Source organism: Schistocerca gregaria, chromosome 8, assembly GCF_023897955.1.
Source record: "Schistocerca gregaria isolate iqSchGreg1 chromosome 8, iqSchGreg1.2, whole genome shotgun sequence".
Lineage (NCBI taxonomy): Eukaryota > Metazoa > Arthropoda > Insecta > Orthoptera > Acrididae > Schistocerca > Schistocerca gregaria.
The window spans coordinates 168,981,877-169,004,851 of record NC_064927.1 but is presented as its reverse complement, the minus strand read 5'-3'; the positions used below and the strand labels follow the sequence as shown (position 1 = coordinate 169,004,851).

General features: G+C 41.1%; 1 protein-coding gene and 1 pseudogene across 2 annotated transcripts in view; one reads left to right on the top strand and one right to left on the bottom strand.

Annotated features, from left to right (window-relative positions):
• LOC126284872 (fatty acid synthase-like) overlaps window positions 1-22,344 on the bottom strand; it is a 364,243-nt gene extending 341,899 nt beyond the window's left edge. Inside the window, exon 1 of one of the 2 annotated variants that reach the window (XM_049984111.1) lies at window positions 22,169-22,344. The gene's annotated coding sequence lies outside the window, so the exon portion shown is untranslated. The remainder of the gene's footprint in view (window positions 1-22,168) is intronic. The other variant, XM_049984110.1, reaches the window with a different exon arrangement.
• LOC126285685 (5S ribosomal RNA) lies at window positions 15,304-15,421 on the top strand (annotated as a pseudogene).
• Window positions 22,345-22,975: the final 631 nt, after the last annotated feature.

The following is a 22,975-nucleotide window of genomic DNA, read 5'->3' as shown; positions in this document are numbered from 1 at the left end:
CATTCTTCCAACAGGAAGATGATGTCTTTTTGCAACAGAACAATGCTCGCCCGCACACGGCCCAGGAAACTCAACGTGCTCTGCAAGACATGTAACAGCTTCCCTGACCCACACAGTCTCTGGACTTGTCTCCAATGCTGCATGTTTGCAGTATAATGGGAAGAAAAATGACTACTGTGACATGTCATCCAACAACTCTTACAGAACTACATCTACAGGTCAAGCACATATGGCATAAAATACCCCAGGACAGTATTCACTGTCCATATGATCGACTGGATAGCAGAATCAGTGCCTGCATTGCTACTTGTGGAGGTTATACCTTGTACTAACATAGGTGTTTCAGCAAGTATTGATACCTAGTACTTCAGAACTGCTCATGCTATTGATCTGTAAATGTAATAATTTCGTGTACTCTATATGCGCTGTTGCAACAATAAATCTATTTATTTATTACATTTTCTTTGCTTGGAGCCATCATAATGACGGCTTTTGCAAACATCAAACTTAATACTATGGTTATATTTATACTTATGAAATACACTATATTCTGTAGCTGTTGCTTCTTATATCTATTTTTTACATTTATCACATTACAACTGATATGCTAATGCCTCATGTTACAACCACTATATTAAAATTCATTGAAAGAATATAAACATTTTTCTATTAGAAAAGATTTAAATTTTGTTTTAAAAAACATTTCCCGTGTACATTCTTAGAGAGTTTGGTAGCTTGCTATACCAAATCAAACCACTGATATATGGACTTCTATCAGCCATTTTTAACGTTGTTCTGTTACAGAAATAGTTACACTTTGTTCTAGTGTTGTGTACATCACTGCCCTTGATAACTTCTGTTGGTTGACTTATAAAAAATACAACTATTTTGAAGATGTACAGAGAACATATTATCAGATATTTTTTGCTGCACAAACACTTCACGACATGAATCTGTATGTCCCATCCCATGTATAAGTCTTATTGCTCTTTTCAGTACTAGTAGTATTCTTTTTAAATGTACATCAGCTGCACAATCCCATAGTTCAATTCTGTTATTGAGAAAGGGGTAAAGTGTTCCATAATATACTAATTTCAGTGCTTGGCTAGAAACTATCTTTGCGAGCTGGCTGAGGAGATATATGGCACTACTGACTTTTCCTCATACGAAATTAATGTGGTATGTCCACCACAAATTTTCATCCAACATATACACCCAGGAGTTTACAGTTACCATCTTCTGTTGCAGAGATATTACATACACTATTCATATTGTTGTGATGAGAACTGCCTGTTTTAAATGTCAATAGTTGAGATTTGGTGACATTCACCTTGAGTCCCTGATCATTGAAGTATTTTGTTACTTCTGTTACACCACTAGTAGCAAGAGATTCTAGCTCTTTAGATTCGCTCCCATAGAATAAGACTGACATGTCATCTTATTGGAAACCTCAAGGGTGTACCAATGGTTCTCCAGCAGCGTATACTACTCCTATCAGTGTGGTGATGCCTGTCTGTTTTAAATGCCAGTAATTGAGATTTGGCAACATTCACCTTGCACCTCTAATTGTGGAAATGTTTTGTTTATCCTGTTTGTTACCCCACTAGCAGCAAAAGATTCTAACTCCTTGCATTATCTACCACAGAAGAATATTATGGTGTCATCTGCATGGCTTATAATATGTGAGTTAATGGGTTGTACAATGTCACTTTGCACAAATGTTACGAATACTAGTAGCACGACACAATCAGTACCTTCTCTGTGTGAAAGCAATGGTAATTTTACCAACAACAGAGCCATTAAATTGAAGTTACCGTACCAAAAGCAGTCTTCTGAAGTTCTCTCAACAATGAAGATTTAGTAACTACTCTAGAATTTGAATCGTGAGCAGCTGCCAACTTGAGCAATTTGGAAGTGGATACCCTTATGTCACCCAAACCAACTTTAGTCACTTATCACAGGGAAGTCTCTGAGTCCTTACTGTACACCAAGTAAGTTTCTTTCATAATAAGTTGATGAAACAGCTCAATTTTTATCATATAGGCCCAAACTAGCAACCCTCCTCTCCTGGCTGCACAAAAGTAGCACAATATATTTACAGCCAGACAGTGACTTAAACCATTTAAGCAGTGTATGTCAGGAAATTTCTCAGAAGGTACAAATTATATGTTCCATATTTAATTGGCATTCAGAATGACATGTTGTGGCAAAGGTGCATGCTGTGAGTATACATACCACCCAATCTGTCTGACTAGCACCAGCTCAGTAAGAACTACAACCGCATGCCAGCTGCCTGACTGCAATCCAATATGTCGTGATCCACCTGATCACAACAAATCAGCACTAGTTACTTACCAGCTGGCTGACTCCAGAACCAGTGCGGTGAGAGTTACATTTTGTGTATGATCTACAATGTGGTATGAGGCACCCACTGCCACACAACACTGGTACAGAGCAACCTCCACAATGCAACATTAGCACACAGCACCCTCTACCATGCAGCTTTGGTACAAAACACTGGCACGAAACATTATCATGAAGCACACTCTGACACACACATTGGTAAGGAGCACACACTTCCACACAACTATGGTAAGATGCCCCTATGTCACACATCAGTAAAAAGCATCCTTCACCACTCAACATTTGTACAAAGCTTCCTCTGCCATGTAACATTATGAAGTACCCTCTGCTACGTAGCACTTGTACGGAGCACACATGAGCTAAAGCGATTCCAAGCCACTCTGCAAGACACAGTCATATGACAATGGTGGCGTTTTCTTAGTGGCACAAGATGTTAAATCGTTGTACTAAATGTTTATAAATGATAATAAACAGACCTTCCTCATAAAACATAAAACAGTCTATTTATCTGTAAAACTGTATGAAAATGCCTACAGTAGTTTTTGATGTTAGCCATAACATACAGACAAAACTGAGGGAAGGGTGTTCAGTTTATGTGTGTATAGAAGATAGATAGATAGATAGATAGATAGGTAGATGTCTGCTCAATGAAACATCTGTATTCACAGACTGGAAAGTTGTACAGGTCAATCTAGTACACAGGGAAGGAATTAGAGACCCGAATTAGAGACCCATATCATTGACACTTATTATTAGTAGAATTTTGGTGTATATACGTTATGAAATACCTCCAAGAAAGACACATAACCAGCACAGACTTCAAAAATCTAATTCTTGTGAAACACAAGTGCTTCTTTATTGATGCCGAGTAAAGATGCTATCAACAGACAATCTCAAGTTAATTCCATATTTATAGATTTCCAGCAGGCTTTCGATACTGTTCCTCACAAGCAGCTTCCAATCTAATGGCATGCCTATGGTTTCTGTGACTGGATTTAAGGCCACAGTTCATAGTAACTGGTGGGAAGTCATGTACCAAAACCAAAACTATATCTGAGGTTCTCCACAGAAGCATTATATGACTTTATTGTTCCTGATGTTTGTAAAAGATTTTTTCTTGAAAGAAATTTCTGAAATTTGACTGTAAATTATTTATTTCACAGATGATGATTTCATCTTTACAGTCATTCTCAAGAGCTTATTGAAATGTCAGAATATATTTGACCTGTCTGTGACATATCACTGTCGAGAAAGACCAGAAGACCATTTGTCATATTACATATTGAAGACACATAATCCAGCTGACACCAGGAGCAAAATCAGTCTAGGAACTTTTTGGATGGATGGTGTATATCCTACCAGGTCTGGTAACAACAATAAACATGACTAGCACTAATGCTCTGGAGGCCACTCTACCTGATGCAGGGAACTTCATATATACCGATAATGTGCACAGGTAGGATATTACATTGATATATGATCATGTCTGCTCAGTACTTCACGTTTTTTTCTTGGCAGCCAGTGCACACTGCATGCATGTCTGCTTGGGTAGTTACTTGTGGAAGCGATACTGGGCATGATCTCCAAATATACCCCAATGCTGTACAAACAATTTTCAGTTTTCTTGTCGTGTCACATCTGGGGAAAACATCAAGCATTCAATGATTGCCTCCATCGACTTCATCAGGAGTCACTGGCAGTCAGTTGCTGTTGATGTTGCTGGAGGTGATTGTCAAAGGCCTGATGAAAACAAGACACAGGTCTAAAGCTTCATCTTTTATCCAGATTTGACAAGACATGAAAATTGAGAATGTGTTATTGGCCTACACAAGAATGTCATAGTGAGAACTTCATTCTTAGCTCACAGTGTTACTTGATGTCATTATATTTCCTGACATGTCAGAATACAAAGAAGTAACGGTACGTCACATTTCAGAAAGGTTTGTAGTATGTACCTAGTGATGGAGTTATTCAGCTGCTTGTAATACTGGGATCATTACAAGAGACAAGAAGAGCAAATATATAAGTAAGACAGAAGTAGAGGAAGGATTTATTCTCTAATGTTTTGAGAGGACAGAATGGCTAAGTAGGAGACACTGAGTGTACACAGAGAAGGGTAGCAAATGGGGTACCTTACAGAGGTGCTATACGATATGTAATGATAGAAACTAGAAGAAAAAAATGTCTGATATGACATATAAATCTACTTGGGGATTTTCAAGACTCAATTTTCAATTCTGAATCTCTGAACATTCTCATCAGATCCTATAGCTTCATTCTCTCCGCATTGTCTTATGAGACAGGCAGTTGAGCTAGATTTATACTGAATTAACAACCAGCAATTTGTCATAATGGTAAGAATGTGTGAAGTTTTTTGGCATGTTGGCACACTCATTTAGGCAAATTCTAGGTTGACCCCACTCTGACTATGAGCCACAATACATGAGCAGTAAAAATATCAATACACAAGGAACACTGTTTACATGACTCACAGGCAGATTGAGCAAATGGACTTCCTCTTTAAAACCTATACAGGGGAAACTGAACAATGCCTCTGGGCCCAATGGAATCCCTACAAGGTTCTATATCCAATTTGTGACTGTGTTAAGCCCTCTGTTAACTATAATCTCTCATTAATTCCTCGAATAAAAACCCAGGCCCAGTACTTGGAAGAAAGCACAAGTCATACCTGTCGACAAGAAAGGTAATGAAAGTGATGCACAAAACTGCCATACAATATCCTTGACATCAGTTGGTTGTAGAATATTAGAACATATTTTGATCTTAAACATAATGAGGTGTCTCAAAAAGAATTACCTCCCCCATGCCACCCAGCACAGATCTCAAAAACATGGATCGCATAAGACCTAACTCACATATTTTTCACATGACACACTGAAAGCCATGGACCAGGCTGTCGGGTAGGTAGAGCATTTCTCGATTTCTGAAAAGCACTTTACTTAGTATCACACCTAAGCTTATTATCGAAAGTACGATCCTGTGAGGTATCAAGTGAAATTTGTGACTGGATTGAGAATTTTTTGGTACAGAGGACACAGCTTATTATCTTGGATGGAGCATCATCCTCGGATGTAGAAGTAGATTTGGGTGTGCCCAGGGAAGTGTGTGTGGCTCCTGCTGTTCATGTTGTGTGGTATTGACCTTTAGACAATATTAACAGTAACCTTCATAATAACATGATGCAGTTATGTACAATGAAGGGTGACGGTCTGTGAGAAACTGCACAGACATTGAGTCAGGCCCTGATAAGATTTCAAATTGGTGCAAAGATTGGCAACTTGTTCTAAATGTTCAAAAATATAAAAATTTGCACTTCACAAATAAAATAACATAATATCCTATGACTACAGTATCTGTATGGAATGATCACATAGGCTCAGTCATGGGAAAGTACATAACATTTCTATAGAAATGCCCTGAGTCTACAAAGAAGATTGCTAACAAATCATTCATGCAATCCATTCTAGGATATTGCTTAAGTGTGTGGGACCTGTATCAAACAGGACTAACAGAGAGCATTGAACATGTACAGAGAAGGGCAACACAAATAATCACAAGTTTGTTTGACCTGCAGAAGAGTGTTGCAGAGACACTAAAACAAATGAACTGGCAGACACATGAAGACAGATGTATGCTATCCCAAAAAAACCTACTCACAAAGTTTGAACAACTGGCTTTAAATGGTAGGGCTACGGATATACTACAACCTCCTACATAGCACTCCAGTAAGGATCATGAGAACAAGATTAGATTAATTGAAGCATGCACAGAGGCACTTAAATAGTCATTCTTCTCGCCCTCCTTATGTGGATGAAATGGGAAAAAACCCTAATAAGTAGTAAAATAGGACGTACCCTCTGTCACACACTTCCCCCATGTTTGCAAAGTATAAATGTAGGTCTATGAGGGGCAGTCAAATGAAAACTGAACACCCGGCACAACAGGACCAAAGGAGGGTTCCAATCAAAAGTAATCACCATGTGTGTTAAGACATTCAGGCCACAGGCGGAGGAGTCGATCAATTCCAGTTTCACAGAATGCTGTAGGCCATGGATCCAGTACTACACACACTCTGGCACTTCCTTGTCCAACAGATACTGACATCCACATGTCTTTCTTCAGGTTGCCAAAGATTTGAAAATCACATGGTAAAAGATCTGTGCTGCATGGAAGATGGTGCAGTGTTTTCAACCAAAGGGTAGACTGGCAATGTAAGAGTGGGAGACATTGCACAACAGTATGATTTTGTACCAAAGCATTCCTGGAGGTTTTGATTTATATCATGTCTCAGGTTCCATGAAGTGTCTCCATAGCACAGCACACTGGTTATGGTTCTACACCAAGAAACTGATGAAGCAGAGGAATAATCCTGCTGCATGATAGCGCTTGCCTCCATACTGCCAATCAGACAAAGGATATGCTTCGGTGATTTGATTTGAAAACACTGCCACATTCTCCATACAGACCAAATCTTTCACCATAACCATTCTATAGTCCATTTTTGCAGCTGTTCAGTTTTCATTTGACTGTCCCTTATAGACAGTCAGAAACAAGCTGAGCTAGCTCACGCATTTGCTAAGATAGAACTCTAGGTTTAAAGTGAATGCCTCGAAACCTCAGCAACAAAAAATGCTTGCAAAAGTATGAAAATAAGCCCCAATTTTCTTGCAAGTATTATATATTCACATGACAGAGACAGGTTTCACAGTTCTTATGGCAATGAGCTCCAATAGCTTGGTTCTCTCTGATCCACAACAACAGTGCAGTAGCAGAAAAAGGTTAGAAAACACTGTTTTACAACGAAAAATTGAAGCTCCAGGATGAACAACAGAATTCTGGTGTAGTTTTTGTTAATGACATTTAAAAGAAAACAGGTAAAACCATCCATTAACCAGTACAGTACTAGTAACAGAAAGCTGGTTGAAACCTGAAACTGATAGCAGTGAGATTTTTGGGGAACATTTAAGTGTATATTGAATGTATTGACTAAAAGGAAGGCTCATCTCTGATTTAATCAAAAACTTTAGAGAAAACTTCAGTTCACTTGTACATAAGTTCCCCAATCATAATGTAATCATCAGTGGAGACTTTTAATAATCCAACTATTAACTGAGAAAATTACTGTTTTGTTAGTGGTGGGCATGATAAGTTAACACATACTGTGAAACATTACTAAATGCCTTGTCTGAAAACTATCTAGAACAGATATTTAGGAACCCCATTCATGACGGAAATATATTAAATCTAATGCCAACAAATACACCTTGTCTTCTACATCCTCACGCCGTTGATCATTGCTAATTCTTCCACCTTGAGAGGCAGTTTCCAACATCAAGGAGAAGAGAGTGCCCTGAACCTCTGTCCGCTCCTCCCTCTTTGACACATCCGTTGGCAGAATAAGGATGACCTCTTATGCTGGAAGTCTTAGGCTGCCAATGCTGATTGTTAATCAAAGTTTAAGGGGTGGCAGGTTTCGGACAGGAGGATGATTTGATTACTAATCAAAGGTGCTACCCCTAGACCACGTGTGCATACATTACACGCGATAAACGCAAGAGAGGAGCACCCTTCAGTCTTCAAGAATTTAAAATAACTAAAAACTGAAATAATAGGTAGTGTTGACACAGTAGCAGATCCGTACCGAAGTGATTGACAGCGGCCCTTGAAGAGCTACCTGCCACCTACCCGTTAAGAGTACCTCTCTCCAATTATTTTCTAAGCAATTTATCAAACTTTGTATCTGTGTGAGAACGATTCATAAAAACGGAGGAGTTCTGAAAAATAGTACGTAGATGAACTATACTGACAAACAATACTGCGTACAGGAAATTAAATGTATCATTATAGTACCTCATTAAAATCACATATCGTAATATTTTTTTAAAAAAATAATGTAGATAACATACAATTATATCTTATTAATCATGGCAGCTACTGAATATTGGACTTTCAATGCTTTACAATACGTGAAGGTTTCATTCACGTTTGAATAACAACAAAATACGTAATACAGCACAAAAGTAAGGCCTATTTCCAGTGGTCTTAATGACACCAAATGCACACAAATGCAAATGGCAAAGTATAAATTTTTTTAATACAATGGTTCACGGTAGTATAGTTTGCCAGACGAAAAAAGTATAGCCACTTAGAGGCACGAAGACTGATAAGTCCTGTAACATTATAAATCAGTCACAGAAGGCTTATTCTTAAATTTATTCTTATTTACGCAGTAAATCGTACCTATACTGCAACTTGTGAGTAGCAAATAAATTACATATCCACCCCACCTTTATTGCTTGTTTCCTTCACCATAGCGTCTCACATCACTCTTTATTCCGCAGAAATCGGCGAGAATCTGAAGTCTATACCACATTTGCTTCAGCACCTGCTCCTGACCTTTGCAAACCTACAATGGCGGAGCGAATGAGAAGCGCAAACACCTTTGTTGAACGTGAGCGAACTGTGTGGACGACAGCTACGTGAACCGAGGGCAATGATGCGTCATTAACCATGTTTGCGACAAATGTCTGTTCCGTAATAGTCGTTTTTTTAAATATGTTAATAGGACGAAATGAGACTGTAACAACAGCATGCGTTTGCAGTCACGGGCCAAGGGAAATGCCTATTCTTATAGGCAGAAGACAGGAACACAAGAGGCAGGAGAATTCACGTAGCCCTGTCTATCTTTCTTGCCCTTTGTTTCTGTCAGTTTTTGCGCTTCCCCTCCTGCTCCGGACACCCGTTCATCTGTGCCATCGCCTTTGACACGGTCTTGTCTCGCAATCCTTTCGGTACGACCTTGCTCAGTTACATGTAATTTTTACTTGAGTATTTCAGCCAACTGCAGACAAATAAAAAGCTTCGATTCGTCAAGAATATGACCTCTCATCATTACGCAGCAACTACGATAACGAAGTTGTTCAAGTTAAAATACTGCATGTCTTTTTTACATCACATAGTGTGTCTTAAGATGAATTACGTTAATGTATAAAAATTCTTCTTGCTGCATCTGTCTCTTCAGCCGGAATCCTATAAAATTTTCCCCTTTCAAAACCTACTAAAATGCAGCCAAAGCACAGAATGTGATTTTATTTAAATGGAAACTTCCGTCAATACACTACAAGCCATCCAGCTTATATTTCAGCGAGATAATTCCCGTCCACACACTGAGGAAGTTTGTACTTCTCGTCCTCGTGCTCGTTAAACCCTACCTTTACCATCAATGTGGCCAGATCTCTCCACAACTGAGAACGTTTGGAGCGTCATGGCAGGGCCTTCCAACCGGCTCGGGATTTCGCCGGTTTAATGTGCCAGTTTGACAGAATTTGGCATGATATCACTTAGGAGGACATCGAACAACTCTATCAATCAGACGAAGCCAAATAATCATTTGCATAAGGACCAGAGGTGGAGCAGTGGGTTATTGAAGTGCTCAATTTGTGACGCTCTTTCTCTTTCATAAATCATCCCATGCTTCTGAAACATTTACAAAACATGGGCCGCTTTCCGTCACATTCCGATAATTACTTCATAGTGTATCTTTTTTCTTTTCTTTTATTTTTCCTTATAATGTATGTCCTATTTTACAAAATGGTGGTAACATACGTGGCCAATTTTGCCGGAAATGTCACGTGACGAGGAGGATACAAGAATAGCCATACTGCCCCTATAAAGAGTCTCATCTTCCTTTTCCGTAATTGAAGACAGTGGGCACAGCAAGGTCATCCAGGTGCAGAGTTAAAATATGATTGCAATATCGTGGGAGGGAGGTTACCCATCATTAACAAACTCTCCGAACGCGAGGTAAACCGTTATGAAAACGATTATAGGAATATTCCACTGCTCACTACAAGTCGTTCCTGTAGAAACCACGAACATAGAATCGGACTAGTAACAGCTCTCGTAGAGACAGATGCACCACCTGTCAATGTAACGGGGAAATCTTTCCTCTGTGTAGTGAGTAAAAATCACAATCCCACCATCCAATTCACAGTGATTTGCAGGTACAGATGGAGAGGTATACTCAACTGTATGCATATTCGGTTTAGTTACATTAAAATGATCCCTACCTATGTTTGAATTCAATGTGCAATAACCACTCACAGGCGGCAGCTAGCGTTACTAGCAGTGGAGGGTATACGAGGGCTCTGCCGAAAGTTTTTAGCAGAATGTGTGAAAAAAAAAATTATTTGCAAAAGAACGTTTACAACTTTTCAAAATACTCTCCATTAGCAAGTATACATTTTTCCATTCTCTGAAACCACTTAGAAAATGTGTCAGTCCAAGCTTCTTTCGGCATGTCACTTAGTGCACTTTCGTACGTTGCAATGGTCTCTTCATCTGATGAAAACCGCTGCCCTCGAATTGTTTCCTTAGTCTTAGGGAACAGAAAGAAGTCACAGGGGGACAGGTCAGGTGAATAGGGGGGATGGGGTAACACTCGCAGTTTTTCCTTCTCCGGAAAGTCCATCGTTCTGGCAGCCCTGTGCGCAAATGCATTGGTGTGATGCAGCACAAGGTGCCCACTCTTGGACTTTGGATTCTGTGACTTCCATGTGGCGATGGCTTTTGGAAGACAATCGTTCATGTACCATTCAGCATTGACTGTACGACGTGTGTCCAAGGTCACAGAGGTGAGACGCCCAATGCTTGTGAAAAAAGTTGCCCCCATCTTTTTTCCAGAGCTCCGACTTCGTCGAAATTTTTTGGGTGATTCCTCCCCTGGAAAGCACCACACAGAAGACTGTCTCTTCGTTTCAGGGTCCGAAATTTTTTGGGTGATTCCTCCCCTGGAAAGCACCACACAGAAGACTGTCTCTTCGTTTCAGGGTCGTAATGGTAGACCCACGTTTCATCACCTGTGACTATATTGTAGGTGACTCGGGAGTTCCCTCCATTGAATTTTTCGAGCATGAAACGACACCAGTCCACTCTCGCCTTCTTTTGGCTTTCTGTCAGGAAATGTGGCACCCAACGGGCACATTTTTCAGTAAGGGCTAAGTGACTATGAGCGATGGTCTGTGCTGCTGTCGATCCAATATTTAGGGTCCCTTCAATGTCGCAAAATGTAAGATGTGGATCTTCTTTGATCATTTTCCTCTCAGCATCAATGTTTTCAGGAGTCACAGCTGTTGACGGCCGACTGGGACGAGGTTCATCTTCAATTGACTGCCGACCCCTCGAAAACTAGCGAAACCAATTTCCAACTGTGGCCCTAGAACTGGAAGCTTAAACAAAAACACGCAGCAAGGAAGAACGGCATTCTTAGGCACTTAAACCCTTTTTATAATCGTAAAAAATCGTGGCGCGAAAGTCGCGGCGTGACAGCTCCATCCCGCACCGTCTCTGACTCGGCACTGCCTGTGCTTTCTTACCGCGCTGTGGGGGGATCACCGCTAGCCAGGGGCTGCGCGCGCACGTCCCGAGGTCGAAAAACATCGCCCTTTCGAATGAAAACGACCCCATTGTCCTCCGCCCTACGGTTTACGGGCTGCTAAAAACTTTCGGCATAGCCCTCGTATGCAGCAGAAAGGGGACACAGAAGGCATTGCAACGGCAGGGTTTATGTTCGCGTGCCACTGTGCTTAGCGTATACAGTACATGGAAAAATGGCGCTATCCAGAACCGGCGCCGAGGCAACTCTGGTGCACCACACGCCATAGATGATAGCGGCGAACGATGGATGAGGGGAAGTGTACGGGCGAAAACAAGTGCAACAGTTGAGCAACTGACAGTTCAGATGAACCAAGGGGGCTAGCAACAGTGTCTCCTCAACGACCTTTCAGCGAACATTGCTGCGTATGGGCCTCCGTAGCATGCACTCACCCCGACTGCTGTTTATTAGTGACGAACACTGGAATCTGCACAGCAATACCGTGATTGGACATCCACTGAGCGGTGAAAGGTGGCCTTTTCAGATGAATCACGTTTTATGCTTCATCGGAAAGTTGGCCGTTGGCGTGTGCGATATGAAACGTCTGAAAGCAAACACCCTGCACCAATGGTCAGCAGGGTCCAGGCCAGAGAGCGTTCCATGCTTAATCTTGTCATACTAGAAGGTACAATGGATCAACACTAGTATGCATCTATCTTTGGAGATTATGTGCACCCCTACACGTAGTTTGTTTTTCTTCGTCACAATGGCATCTGCCAGTAACCTGTCACACAGCTCACAGAGTACATTCGAAGAGTGCAGGAGTGAGTCTACTGCACTCCCCTAGCCACCAGACTCCCCCGATTTAAAACCAACCGAGAAGCAGTGGGCCACCTATTTTGGGCTATTCGAGCCCGGATCCTCAATCGAGAGTCGTAACACAGCTAGCCACGGCACTAAAGTCGAAATGGCTCCACATCCCTGTCGGTTCCATCCATCGGCTCTCTTCCGGCATGTCTCGCAGCTGTCACTGCTGCGAAAGGTGGTTATTCAGGCTTTTGAAAGATCGTCACATTAATGTGACTAAACAGTGTACAAGCCATTGTACACGCATAAATCAAAAGCTGAATGTCTTAGTGCGAATTAGGTACTTAATGTTGGAAGTTGAACAGTCATTAATAGGTCAAAATGTACCAATGTTATTCATTAATCATTTTTGAACCACTAAGGTAATGGTTCTATAATTGACGGAGAAGTTCGAAACTGGTAACCATTATCCAATATTTCCAGTGAAACAGACATTAAAAATAAAATAATAGTAAAAGAGGACGACATAGTGCTCACGAAACCGTACTGGATAAATCTAGACGACCTGTATTCGAAGGAGACAGTGTTACGTTATGCCGCTGGCAACTCCGCATCCGGAGTACATTCTGTAGATATAACTGGATCTGTAACGCGACTTTCCAGTCAGCACGGAAAAAGATGACGTCCAGGCGAGGACGAGGATACTAAAGACGTAGAACAGGCTCTTAGTGGGTGAGGATGGAGACGGAATTGGACGCAGTCAGCATGAGAGTTTGCAGAAATACTGAACAACCCTCTCTTCTTCTTCTTCTTCTTCTTCTTCTTCTTTTTCTTCTTTCGTTTTGACCATCTTAGGATCACGTTAATTCGTTTCAGCTTCGTTTCTTCGTATCTCTCTTCTTTCCTAATATACTTTCATTCTCATACTTTGCAACCTTCTTCTTTCTTCTGTCCAAGATGATTTTGTTCTGGGTCTCGTTCTTTCCTCGAAAGCTTTGAAGGCCTGAATCTTGGATTTAAAAATCACCCTGTTGTATATCTCTGGTTTCTGTATTCACATTTCTTCCAGCTCTCTTTGTATCTCTTGGATCCATCGTACTTTGGTTTTCTTGTTCATCAGAAATTGTGTGATTCGCTGTGTTAACCTCCTATGGTCCATTCTGAGGATGTCTCTGAAGAACATGCTCCTTCTTTTCCTGATGACGTCAGAATTTTTTTCTATCTTGGTATACAGTTCCTGGTTGGCTCGGTTTCTAAACAGACCATCTTCTATAATCAAAATATCCACGAGTGTACTGCCGGTCTATAGTGTCCAACGGGCACAATATTTCGGCGATCAAACATGTCGCCATCATCAGCGACATGTTTGATCGGCGAAATATTGTGCCTGTTGGACACTATAGACCGGCAGTACACCCGTGGATATTTTCATTATCAAATACGCCGGGAGAAACTCAAGAATTACAGACCATCTTCTGTTCTTCGAGGTCGTAATATTCTCCTGAGCATCTTTCGTTGTTCTAGCCTCTTGATCCCTCCGGCTCTTGCTAAGTTGAGAGTTTCTGCTGCATATAGAGCTTCAGGGCTGATCACTGTTTGCTAATGTTTCAATTTTTCATTTATCTAAATATTCTTCTTATTGTGGGTGTTGATAGTTTATATGCTAAGTTCATTTTATTTATTCGTGCTCCCATTGCTTCTTTTTCGGTCAGTCCAATGTCTATCCATTCTCCAAGGTGTTTAAATCCCACCACTTTCTGAATTTTCCCTCCTTCTATTGTCATCCATCTAGGAGCTGCCGTGATGTTTCTCATATATTGTGTCTTCTTGATAGCTAGTCGCATTCCGGCCAGTTCTTTCATTCCTTGTCGCCAGTCTCTGATCACCTGATCGAGGACACAGTTAAAGAGCAAAGGGGAGAGTCCGTCTCCCCGTCTCACCCCGGTTTTAATCTTAAAGGCCTCCGACAGTTTGCCTCTGACCTTGACCTTGGATGTTGTGTTGCTTAGGTTCTGCTTACCAATGCTTTTGAGAGTACCTTAGAGGTCACAGGTATTAAAGAAATTCCCCTGTAGTTCCCAGGTTCCATCTTATCGCCTTCGTTGTGTAAATGATGTATTAGTGACGACGCCCAACCTCCTGGAAGCTGCTCTTCTTCCCAGATTTTTGGTATAATTTGTTTTAATTCTAATATCTTTACGAATTCTGCGGATTGGGGACACTGCAAGAAAGAAGTAAGTCATGAAAACTCTATCTGCCTCCTCTCACACTTCATTGAGGCCATTTCAGTTTAATCAGTACTATGCGCGACTATCGAGTGTTTGAGCCACGCGGTTGAAACGCCGGCCTCACAACTGACTATGAGCAGCGTGGCAAATCTCTGTGACAAAAGCTGTCTGTGCGAGCCAGTTATGACATTTTTCTGTCCATTTTTTATCGAAAAGAAAATACGTGAACAAAATTATTAGATTTTCTAAGACCGGAACAAGTCTTTTACACATATCTTCTGAAGCATTACGTTTTTCGATCTTATTCCTGTACTCCTAATTTCCTTAACCCAAACAACAGGATGATGTTCTACTTCAATGACGAAAAGCTCCACGTCAAGAGTGAAAAAGCACAGAATTCTTTAAAACGACGCAGCAAGTGTACGTGATTTATCAATAACAAAGCGCTAATAAACTACAAAGTGCACAACCACGCGAGGCAACAATTTACCCCCGCCCTCTGTAACCGAGGGCAACGGCCTTGCCGCAGTGGATACACCGGTTCCCATCAGATCACCGAAGTTAAGCACTGTCGGGCGTGGCCGGCACTTGGATGGGTGTCCATACGGGCCGCCATGTGCTGTTGCCATTTTTCGGTGTACTCAGCCTCATGATGCCAATTGAGAAGCTACTCGACCGAATAGTAGTGGCTCCGGTCAAAGAAAACCATCGTAACGACCGAGAGAGCGGTGAGCTGACCACACGCCCTTCCTATCCGCATCCTCAGTGAGGATGACACGGCGGTCGGATGGTCCCGATGTGCCACTTGTGGCCTGATGATGGAGTGCTTTTTCTGTAACCGCGCCACTGGATTGCCATGTGTGAAAAGTCAAACTGGGCTGAATCGTCGCAACCAGTCATGCGGACAGGCGAATACACAGCGGACTGCGCTGTAAAATCGATCTAACCGGGAACTGCATTATAATGAAGAGAGCTACTTTCTCGCACAGCCCATTTGTGCAACTAAATCGCGAGTGTGTAAGTTATGTAAAGTTCCCAGAGCATACGTTCCAGGACGACTCAAGAAACACACTACTAGCTTTCACAAACATCGTTTGTAACCACCGTAACGGTGAAAGTAATTTGGCATTACATGGAAGCTTATATGGTAGCTCGGATAAATAATATGTGCTGAATCGAATCTGCGAGGAAAGAAAACTATGGCACAACCGTAACGTCCGCAGAAATTTCTCCAAAAGGAGGCAAGATTCCGGAAGTTCCATTTCTGAAAAGAACTGACTAAGTTTGAGAACGCGTCGTGCCCTAAGATTTAAATTTGACAGGAAGTACACGAAGTTTATTGTTTTTAAACGTTTGGTAGATAAGCAGTCAACATTTTAAAAAAAATAAACAGCCTAATGCTATATCTGTAATATAAGTACGTTTCGTTAGTATTATCTAAACTACATCTTTTTATAGTATTAATATGATTGTGTATGCAGGAAGCCTTCGAAAACAACCTGTCAAATCGTTCAGTAGAACCATCTCTTCACAGCTTGGAACTCAATCAAAATGATTTTCAACTCCGTTGTTTGGCACATTATTGCATATACACGGCAAGTGGATTGTAGAACTTATAACCATATGCCTGGATGCCGTGCAGTGTTTCACCCCATATGGTGTAAAAACAATATGTTTTAAGAAGATCCAAACAATTTTTAAACCTCGATATTTCATCACTTTTTCCTTTTGGCGAAACCAGAACTTTGTCTACATTCCGTATTTGGTCCCTTAGATGAAAGACAGGGGAATGCACCTACAGTATAGCTTGAACATGCTTTTCACACTGTGCTTGGTCTGCTGTGCAAAACTGAATGAAGTCTTCGCAAGCTTTGGTGGGTCACATGCAGATTAAAAAGTACGCAAGTGAAGGGGCTGTTTTTGTGAGAATTTGGGGATGGGGATAATGCAAATAAAGTGCAACCACGTTCATACCGTGTTTGGTGTTAGAACTACTCGTTTCTGTAATTCGTAACAGGCTGCACAAGGAAGCGATAGAGATATCTCTTTCACCAATCAAATTTTCGAATCTGTTATCAAAAAATTGGTACCATTTGGAATCCTATGTGACCTATCCAAGGCGTGTGACTTTGTCATCCATTAAATTCTGCTAAATAAAGCAGACTATTATGGATTAAATGGAATAATGGGGACATGGATTAAATCCTACCTTACAGATAGGAAACAAAGGATAATAATTACTGACAATAATAGAATCCCAACTTTAACCAAGTGGAGCACAGTCAACACTGGAGTGCCTCAAGGCTCAATATTGGGACCCTTACTGTTTCTTATATTTATAAATGACCTCCCACACTGCATCACGTCATTGAGTAAGTTCACCGTATTCGCTGGCAATACTTCTCTTCTAGTTGATAAAGCAACAGGGAACAACAAGGAAAAATTTGTGAACAAAGCATTTGATAGCATTCTGAATTGTTTTAACTGTAATGGACTCTCTCTAGATATTAAAAAAAAGCTCATTATGTACAGTTTCATGTGATACGTGAAGAACCGGGGCATATAAATATAGAATATAACGGATAACAAATACAGCAAGCTGACTCTCCCCGCCGGCCGGGGTGGCCGAGCGGTTCTTGGTGCTACAGTCTGGAACTGCGCGACCACTATGGTTGTGGGTTCGAATCCTGCCTCGGGCATGGATGTGTGATGTCCTTAGGTTAGTTAGGTTTAAGTAGTTCTAAGTTCTAGTGGACTGATGACCTCAGAAGTTAAGTCCCATAGTGCTCAGAGCCATTTTTTTTTTTACTCTCCCCGCCATTTCCTAGGACGAGGTGGCTGTCGGGTGACAGGTTAGTGGAGGTAGTCCAAGTGTGCTTTCTTTCCTGCCATTTTCTTAGGTTAGTAGAGATAGCCCAAGTGACCTATCTTCCTGTCATTTTCTTAGGTTTGTAGAGATGTGCTGCATTGTCTTGATGGAATTTGAACTTCCCGCCAGTTTCTGAGAGTGGGTTAGGTTAGTTGAGGTAGCCCAATTGACCTATCTTCCTGCCAAAATTCAAACTTCCCACCAAAACCCGCCATCTTGGATGACGTCATCGCCGCCATCTTGGATAACGGAACTTTGTGCCAGAATCACCCTTGGTCCAATACTCCTGGGGCACATGGATGGTGTAATAGTTCTATGTGAACCAGCCTAGAGTTACAGATATGTTTGCTTGGGGTGCTGTTGCATAAGGGTACAGTTTAGGCGAAACATGTAATACTGGCGTAATTCCGCGTACGGGGCGCCACTGATCTGTAGCCTCTTCTAACTTTTGTAGGCATAATATTTACATGATTCTTTCTTGGAGGGGGAAGGGGGGTGATCGTATGTCTGTTGCAGCTCCCCTATCGATCTGTGTGAAGTTGTTTATGAATGGCAACTATTGCATATTTTCCCATACTTTATTTGGAACTCTTGAGCGATCTCTTTCTCGCCAAACATCAGATACCTGACCATTTAACTAGTATTACGATAGATCATTATATATGCAAGTACCGGTATGCTACAAAGTAGGTTAAATGTGTTGCACTAATGTTTTCATTGAATGAGGCCGCAGAAGTTTTTGTGTTTCCTACTAGACTCTTAAACTCGTCTACACTATCTACCAGCCTCGAAATATCCTCACACGAACAGTTTGGCGATCTGATTATCACTCACATTAGACACGCTATTTCCCTAGACGACGACTAAAGTAAATTTTCTCAATAGATTCAATACCATAGCAAACTGGTCCCGATGACCTTATTATACTTGGAGAACTTAACATTGATGCATGCTCCAACAGCATTGTTAATATGAAACTTATAGATGTATTAACTTCAAACAATCTTAGAAATATAGTTACCATGGATACACGAATCTCAGATTCTTGTTGTACCAGGATAGACTATGCAATAATTAACAAAACTTCTGAAGATACTGCTAAGTTTCGTACCATAGATTTACATTGCTCAGACCACCCTGCACAACAGATAGAATGTAGAAAAACAGCTCCTAAAATAATATCAAAAACGCTTGAAAAGAAACGAATTATGAGCAATAGTAACATCAACTCTCTAAAAATTAAACTAGCTGAGGGGAAGTGGGATCGAATCTACCATATGGAACGATCAGATAACACATGAGATGAGTCTTATGACATCCTACTGAGACATTTTGATACCGTTGTCCCATTACAGAAAAGCAGACAGGGCCAATACACAGAGTGGAAGGAATAATAAACTCAGACTCTCACCAATCTTTATTAAACTCAGGCAAAATATTCAAGACCTGGATGCCCCGTACAAATCAACAAGACTGTACATTTTCAAACAAAAATATAACACTGTTAATAAAACCTTAAAGCAAACTTTCAAACCTTAGAAAAGAAATCCACAGTAATGAAATATCTCAAACTACAAATGTAAGAAAGACGTCATGGCAAATGATCAATAAGTAACGAAAAACCTCCACTATTAAGGACAATAAACCCTTATGCATTATACAGAATGGTAATATTATAAAAGCACCCAAACCATTATGTAACCTTCTTCATAAAAATTTCATATCACTAACAGGAAATTCAACACACTGTACAGGATGGACGTATGGGCAGCCGGTGGGCGTTATGGAATGATTAGAATTATTTTTAGAGAAAGGCCATTACTGGCGAAAGTATGTTGAAGGGGGCTACATAGGCCTAGGGAGGTGAGGGTGATCCAGAGCTTAGAGTTCGGCGAAACATTGTTCGCGAAGCTACCGAAAGTTGTTGTCTGCTAAAACTAAGTCCACAGTGCCGCAGCACCGGGAGAAGCAGGAGATGTTTAGTGCTACAGGGCGCGCGCATCCGACCCGCGGGTGAGCAAGAATACAAGAGAGCGGGCCCGGCGACGGGCGGCCGGGTATATTCGACGCACCACGCGGCTCCCTCCGCCCTGATTGGTCAGGACCGAGAAAACCGTGCGGGCGACATGGAACTTTCCAGCGCGTTGCCTACTAAGCGACGTCTGGGGCGGCGTTACTTCGTAAGCACATAAGAGAGGCGCGTGATCAAGGTGCCCTTCCTCGGTGCTCACTTCCTGTTACTAGACCGTGGGACGAAAGAATTTACAGGCAGCTAACACTGCCGGCTGTGGCTTGGCCATAATGGAAAACTGAAGTTACGATTTGAAAGTTCATATAATAAAGTAAAATCTCCTACTGTCTGGCTCATCCTTTACAACACATTTTAGAAATGTGCTGAGAGATACTGAAGCACACTCCTCAAGCAGTGAGTTTTGAATTTAATGAGGTTAAAGAAAATGATATAAGAAAGATAATACTCACATTAAAGAACAAGTAATAAGCTGGATGGGATGATATGTCGAGTATAGTAGTTAAAAATGCATAAAAGAAATAGTTAAATCACTAATGCACCTCACATACTGTAGCATTAGAGAAAGCACTTACCCCAGCAGTTTAAAAATAAGCATTGTTCAACCAGTGCATAAGAAGGGGAGTACAAAAGAGGTTTCAAACTACTGCCCAATATTACTGATCTCTACCTTTCGTAAGGTTTTTGAAATGGTTATTCTTTCTCAGATCACTGATTATTTTAGAAAAAAGAAATTGCTAACAGAATACAGCATGGCTCTACGAAAGAGCAGTGCACAACTACTGCAGTTCCTGGATTTCTCTATAAAGTATGACCAACGTATGAAGACAGTTGGCATATTCTTAGATCTTCCCAAAGCCTTTGACTCAGTCAGCCATGGGTTGCTCATTACAACATCAAGGACTTATCTATGCAATTACTGACCACATACTTGACAAACCACAATCAATGGACTAAAGTTTCATGTAAAATAGATAACGAGGTAATAAATTTCCAATCTTCTAGAGGTAAAGTAACCCGTGGGGTACCACAGGAATCGATCCTTGGTCCCTTTCTCCTCTTGTTTTATGTCAATGTCATGACACAACCCTTCAACTCTTACCTAGTAACCGATGCTAATCATACCTCCCTCTTATTTTATGAAAAAGACTTCGAGACATTACATTCAGTTGTAACTGCATATAATCTACATCAGGGTCTAAACACCAACATCAGTAAATCCCAGCTAGTAACATTTAAAGCAACTAGCTCTCATGAGGCTCAAATAAAGAATATTTGTGGTATTACATCAGCAGAAACAGATAACATTAAATTTCTTGGTGTCCATCTGGACCAAAATCTCCATTAGGTAAACAACATTACCTCTGTGTGTGAGAAAGTCAGCAGTAGCTTGTATCTTATGAGTCAGTTGGCAAAAATAGTGCCAATCCAAACACAAAAATTGTTTACCATGGGACAATTTATCTATTTCTTAATTATGGTAAGAACTGTGGGGGTTGTGTGACAGACTTGCATTTGAACCGGATATTTTACAGAAAAGAGCTATTATGTTAATGAATGGACTAAAGTTCAAAGACTACTGTTGTGAAATATTTGTCAGACATAAATATCTAACAGTGTATTCTTTGTATCTGTATAAAATTATGTATTTTCTGAATGGTAAAAACAAACTAAATAACTGCAGTGATACACGTAATTATGATACTAGAAGTAAAGGGAACTGCTTCAGGCAGAGGGCAAAATTAAAAATAGCTGACAATAGTCCTTATATTAATGGTCAGATGTGGTTCAACAAACTGCCACAAGCTTTGAAAACTTGTAAACCAAAGCTGTACTAAAGAAAGTTTAAAACATTCTTGGTAAATAAATGTTTATATTCATCCCGTGAATTCTAATCTTCTTGTCCTCTCTTGTAACACGTAATATGATTAGAATACTAAGACAAATTACCATTACTGCACGTATGCGCTATATTTAGTAATCTACTCAATCTATGTATGACGTTTGCGAAACACATCTGCTTGATGGCCTACACACAGAAAATGTAAATATATAAATAAACGTACGCGAATATACCCACTATGCTCTGAAGTTGCTGCCAGCTTAACTGAATGGGAACGCTATTGCGGGAATAACTAACCGCGGAATAAAATAGTGCAGCACAACCTGCGCTCCATTTAACCGATACTAAGTCTATTCCTCCGTTAGCTGGCCCTGGATTTCACCCAGATTGTACAACTGGTCCTATATGTTTTACCTGGTTGGTTTCCCCCCATCCCTTCTTTGTAGTGAAGACAATTGAAAATACCAACAAAAGCTCTTCCCGGGCACCATAAGAGAATGGCCTGGTAATATAGTAAAACAGGACTTACGCAGTCTGTACGTGGTCTATATCAGAGCCTCACTAAGTATAGAGATTTGCAGAGTACGTAAGCAGATGTAAAATGAATATGTCTCAGATCCTGAAAGACCTTTACCTATAGACCAGCAGCGAGTGTATCCAGAGTGGTGATGTTCACATCAAAAGAACACAGAAGAAAGTTTGTTGGCGTACCGTTGTCGACAAGTTGTAGAGTCGCACCCTGCAGCAATCAGCGGCCTGAAACACTATCCACAAGTTGAGTGTCGTGTGGCACCACGCAAACAGAATGAACACCCCACCTACCAGTCAATTTAATTCATCAGTCGCCTGACGCTTCGGAGACTTACGTGCGGCCATTGTACGCTAATGGCTCCTCTAGCTCGCATAATTAGTTGGCCGGCAAGTCTTTCAATGGTAATTGGAACTCTGCGGACAATGAAAGCATCGCAAATCACACCATGTACGTCCCGAGGTGTTCCGAAATGAAAATTTGGTGCCTGGACTAGACCTTGGTTAGCGGGCGGGAGAGCAATTCCTTAAGATACATCACGTTATGTGCGCGAATTGTCCTGCATGTGGAAGTAACACTAGGCAGAATGAGATTTTCACTCTGCAGCGGAGTATGCGCTGATATGAAACTTCCTGGCAGATTAAAACAGTGTGCCCGACCGAGACTCGAACTCGGGACCCTTGCCTTTCGCGGGCAAGTGCTCTACCATCTGAGCTACCGAAGCACGACTCACGCCCAGTACTCACAGCTTTACTTCTGCCAGTATCTCGTCTCCTACCTTCCAAACTTTACAGAAGCTCTCCTGCGAACCTTGCAGAACTAGCACTCCTGAAAGAAAGGATATAGCGGAGACATGGCTTAGCCACAGCCTGGGGGATGTTTCCAGAATGAGATTTTCACTCTGCAGCAGAG